Source organism: Priapulus caudatus, unplaced genomic scaffold, assembly GCF_000485595.1.
Source record: "Priapulus caudatus unplaced genomic scaffold, Priapulus_caudatus-5.0.1 Scaffold71, whole genome shotgun sequence".
Lineage (NCBI taxonomy): Eukaryota > Metazoa > Priapulida > Priapulimorpha > Priapulimorphida > Priapulidae > Priapulus > Priapulus caudatus.
In genome coordinates, this window is record NW_014577132.1 from 75,482 (window position 1) to 81,580 (window position 6,099).

Below are 6,099 nucleotides of genomic sequence, written 5' to 3' on the forward strand. Positions count from 1 at the left end.
TCGAAAAGTTTTTTCACTGCGCAAAATACGCGTGGATATATAGTCAAACGGCGTTTATTTTGCACGAGCCATTCTATCCAACACACATGCGCCTCCCAAACATACAGCTAGAAGACCTATAATGTGCCGTACTACTCTCAGCTTGATTTATAGCGTTACTCGTGACTTGAGACAGTTAATCTTGGGCTGGTGTTCGGTTGTAACTCAAATAATAAATCTTTACCGACAGTCATTGCCGTAACAAAATAAAGTCTCATGTGGACATACTTTGCTAGCATAGCACACTGCCGCACCACGCTCAGGCAACATGCTACAGTACAAGCATAACATGCACACCTGTACCAATACTTGCGAAACACATATTTTGAGAAAAGTCTGCTAAAGTTTGATAGTGTTAAGCAAATATAAATTCCATTTCAACCGCGCTTTACAAATGAAGGACTTTAACGCACACAGCGTGCTTTATATCCACATGCACTTTAAAATAAAGCGAACACGTGCTTGGAAACATGTTAGCTAAATACGGACATGTAGTTCAGAGAATCGCCGATAGGTGCCACCCCAATCCAGCATTTTTGTTCGGCGCGGCATCAGCCGAGTCGCTACCGTTGCTAGCTGAGGAAGATCGATGAGGCGAGGACGCTGCTGCCGCCTGCATGGGCATCGGCGAATGAAAGACGGCACAAAAATAATACCCACACGAAATTAGTGCAGTCAGTGATTGCAGTAAGAATTATAGAGATATCTATGTATTCGTGCGTACTGAAATAACGTTTACGATTTTAATGTTATGTTAGGCCCATGTATATTTGATAAGCGATCTATAGGTGATATATAATATAATACATATTGTATTGGCTATCTTTGCCTAAATGTATAATTTATATTGGTGAGTGCCTGCATGCGCTGAATACAACCTTTGTCTAACAATCATCAATACAAACATGGTATATATATGTTCCATATGAGATAGGTGAGCGTGGTTTGCACATGATTGAGATGTTGGCATGTTGCATTGCTTCAACAGATTATTTTCGGATTTATTGCCCGATGACTGGAATTTGTCAATATAGTTCAGTTCATCAGTTCCATATATACATTGGTAGTTATGTAGGTTGGGTAGTTATGTATGGGTGCTGTACATATCTGCAGTTACACGTTGAACCGTAGACGACTGTGAGTATACATCCACATCGGCTAACGTTTCCCGCGCGGCAAAGTGTTTGATCTAATAAAGATCCCAATGTTAGATGTAAACATATAATCAAGATAAGGTATGCTACGTAAACAGACTAAAGTAGGGGAATGTGTGCGCTGCTATTTGCACTGCAAGAGTCACGCATTTGGTTATCAATAAAGCACACAGCTAATGCTGTAGCCGGTGGCAATTCCACGAGAAAATTAAATGTTTTATTACAGGCACGTGTCTAATTAGATGGACAATCAGTGTGCACGGGCGGATAACTGCACCAGATTCGACGTGCAAGTATATTGCGCTGTAACAACAGGCGAGAACGCTGCCGTTACGCGACCCATGGCGCTAACAGCGATCTTCAGGCACATCTCGTTTTACTCTTCTCAGATAGAAAAGTAGAGGCTCGAGACGCATTTTTCACAATCACAAAGTAAAGTTCGGCGCCTTCAAAAGGGTTTCACGCAAAAATTGCCTCGCTTGATGGATCTTTTTTTATCTCCTTTAATAGTTCGCACCGGAATCATCGGTGTCATCAAGGTATTTTTATCACTCTTCTTCCCCCTTACTGTACCCGCGATATTCCCTATCGCATTATGATCAGCCGTTCCAGTGCGATAAGATCTTGATGAACTTGCCTAATAGGATACATTATGGATACAGCGACCGGCGGCCCAGCACAGAGATGATCTCATCCGACATGAATATGCAAAGTGACAGTCTCATGAGCTGCCGTGACCCTCAGCCCACCAACAATGGCACTGGCGCGAACAAAGGGATTCGCATTCTTTCAGCATGATGCAGACTTCCGATGCGTGCGATATGCTGCGACTGCGGTACACGCACGAAACCAGGAGTTTGTCTTTATTAACTCCTGACGAAACGAATGCGACGAGGTTGACGATCGAAATGAAATGAATGTAATCAACTTAGATGTTCGTATAGCATATAGTTATTGCTTTAAAATCGCGAGCCTCTTTACCAGATTTACCACTTCTACCACTAGATCAGCTATAAATGCGACTAAAGCTGCGCTATTCTCATAAACACATAATATTATTAACAGCTATATGACAACAAATATGATGGGTTACAGCTATAGGCATCGTGATCAAATGCACACACCAACACACCAATACACCAATACACCAATTTCCTGTCGTCAAAGTGCGGTTTAATTCCATCGAGCAATTTGTTTCTGTGGAGTATGATGTTAATGCGATTCGGTCTGATACTACTAGGGGGAAGGGGTAGGTTTAGTTTGGTCTTGCCAACGCAGCAGCGGGCTCCTGCAGTAGTAACACACGAGTGCTGGTGCTGCTGCATTGTCTGCAACGCGGGGATGCAATTATTCCGAATCTCTGCGCACGAATGGTCGCATACATGAGCAACTCGGTGCCAAATGAAGCGTTATTGTAACCCCGCGTTTAGCAAAAGCGAGGTGCAAGCTACATGCTGATCAGACAGATCTAGAGTTACTCACCAATGTTGGCGCATCGTCGTGATGACAAGCCTCTAATGTCTCTTTACTCTTTAGGTACATAGTTAAGCTGTTCAAGATATAACGATGAAAATGTGCATAACATTTTTTGGTTAACTCCTATCATGAATTCACACATTTCTCATGGTTGTATAAGGTTGACATCATTCTAATACATCACATAAAGACGAGTACAGTACTACTGCTCTGCCTAAACCTTCAGATACAATTAATATTAGATGGGCCATTGTATCCTATTTGATAGAAACAAAATCGAAATGGAAGTTTTCGTGATAAACGGGCATTTGCGGATAGTCAGCCACAGAAGTAGGACCACGTGTGAAAAACTTCACATGATAGAAAAGCAGGAAACTACTGTTATTCCGTATCAGAGTAATTAAGTTTGATTCGTAGATTTGCCGTCTGTTTCGTCAATGTATTTAACTGGAGCTTAAAGCCTTCGTGTGACGTCATCACAGGTAGCCTGGAAACTGCGCTAATTTATGTTTTACTTCAAAAGATTTACAGCATCTGATTTTGCAAAACGGTCACGTGACTGTTACGCTATCACTCGAAACTGATTTTGAGATTTCTGTTTTACTAAAACTTCTACGTCTGCATAAGTACGACAAATATTCACGTTACTTAAGCAGCAAATACATACGCTTCAAAACTGCATTTTAATCAAGCCGACTTTACGCTATGAAACTAATTTCAATGTAAATCGAAACAAAAACATCTAAACCCGTAATAATTGTTTGAGAAATTTTAAAACAAGCAGATGCTTAATAAAGATCCATGTTATAGTTTTCGAACGCATGAATTCACTTTTTAGCAATTTGCGCGCGCAAATGTATGATTTGCGCAGCCAACTGGGACCACTCGAGATTAAACATGGAAACTTGCATTAGAGTACATGCATGTGTCTGCGTTCGTCCGCGCGTGCTGGCGTGCGTGCGTGCGTGCGTGCGTACGTACGTACGTTTGTGCGTGCGTACGTCTGTGCGTGCGTGCGTGTACGCGTACAATGGTGCGTGCGAGCTGAATACACGTGCACACAAACGTGAACTGCAGCGTTTTTCAGCATTCACCGTCACACCGTGGTAACCCATGCACGAACTCCGCACGTAAACTATACACGCACTGCCTCTTTCACCGTTACAACGACGATCGTGCGCATTTTAGCGATCAAATGATTCAATGTGCTCGATATTTCACCTGTTTTGTCACGACGTGGCAAAATAGCTGCGAGAATATAACTGCACAGTCATTGATATCGTTGGCACGCTCTGCGTGCGTGCGCTTGACATCGCAAACATCGCCCGCATGCACGCACCGCATTTGGCAACATCAAGAAATACGAACGAATTCAACAAAAAGCGGTTTTACAATGTGCGCCTGCAACGCAGGGCGAAAGTTGCATATACTGCAGTGCAGCGCGTGTCTCAACTGCACACAAAGAATACCCTGTTTCGATCATTTCAACGTGGGCGGTAGGGAGGAGGGAAGGGGGGGGGTGTATGCGGCAACAATCTGTTATAGGCATTTTAATACTTTTTCATTCCAACCGGTTACCGCTTCTGAACGAGGTTTTTCGGGAGGTAACAATGCTTTCGGGCAGTCGCCAGACGAACGAACGCCCGTCATACTCCTGACTGCATCTGCTCTACGTGCCAGCCGCGGTAGGTGACAACGTTGATTTAACCAGGGCGAAGAAATCATCGCAGGCCGCCGCCTGAATTACCATCTGTTCCTCTCCACTCATCTTTTCCCATTACTCGACGGTGATTAGAAAATGACAGTAAATGCGGTACGAATAAAAACTACATCAGGGGGCTAATGCGGGAAAGAATGATTGGCAAGCTCGCTGATTGACAAGCGGCCGTACGCACTAGCTCGATCGTCACATGGATATAGGTTTTCCACGTCACTACAGCTCGGCTTTATTCCGTTAGGCAGCTTGCGCGCGAATAGACAGACGCCTAGCCGCGTGAGAAAAGTCGAAAACTGGCGGGAGAGTAGAAAAGAACTCTAGCATGAGCGAAAACCTGCGAATGCGTGACATTCACTTACGATAATAATGATTAACTACTTGCATGTTCACTAACGAAAGTCCATAGACAGAATCACACCCGTAGCAAAGAAGCCACCAACATCACTACCAGCAGTAGTAGCAGCATCAGCATCAGCAGCAGCAGCAACAACAACAGCAGCATTTATTGTGTTAATTGTAATCGATATTGAATGCGATTGTCAATTAAAATTTCGATTCGTTTTATTGAATTATCGGGAAAACGACTTGCAAACATTATTGCGAAAGCTATAATTATTATGTAAGAGTCGGGCTTGTTAATGTATGGATCGCACCATCGTTTGTTTTGTGATTAAAATCTACGAAATATAGCATAGTTACGAACGCATGATTCTCTCAGGGCTTTCAATTTATAAAGCCTTCTGCACTGTTGGTTCGATAATAATAGATGTTTATTGAAGTTCTTTGAAGTTATATTACGAGTTGTCTCAGTGAGAACAGATTGAAGAGACGCGTGTTAAACAAATACGACAATCTATTGATTACGAGTATATGAACATTAGAAGTATCTCGTCTGATTCTGTGGATTCGTCATGCAATGCAACAACCTTTTATTAGCAACGTTGCGTTGCGCGGAAATACACAAATGTTTTATTGATGGTGCAAAGTTCATGTTGCGTAACTAACTGATACAGAAGCCATGCATTTCTGGTTCGCTGAAGTAGAACCCATAGTTTATATCGAATGTCAACACGCTTTAGTTTTCACTGTGAATAACGCGTTTGCAAATCGTTGTTTGAACAACATCGTGGTTTTGAATTACAACAAACTCATAACATCCGTACGGGATTGCGCAAGCCGAGAGGCACTATTACATTTCCATGGATGTCTACAGGAAATCATATTGCCGAAGATAAACCTGACGAATGATGGCAGCATTGTCATACTTGGATGCGATATCCAGCAGAGCAGCAGTATTACGGTGCTGTCGCTGTGCGCGGTAAGTTCTCACTATAACTCTCACACGCGCAACATCCGTCATTATTTACTGCGGATTACTGCCCAGCAGCCGATTCGCGCATGAAATCGTAGATTTGTTCTCTCGCTCTTGCTCGCGTCCTCTCTACTTTTTCCGCTCTCGCTCTCTCTCTCTCTCTCTCTGTCTCTCTTTTCTTTCTTTCTCTCTATCTCTCACGCGCGCTCTCTCCTTCTCTTTCTCTCTCTCTCTTCCTTTCCATCTCTCTCTTTCTTTTTCTCTGTGACTCGCTATATACCTCTCTCCCTCAACTCCCCCATTTTTCTCGCTCGCGCTATTTCTCCCCCTTTCCTTGTATGGCGCTTTCTCTCGGGCTCTCCCCCTTCTCACTTTCTCTCTCTCTCTCTCTCTCTCTCTCT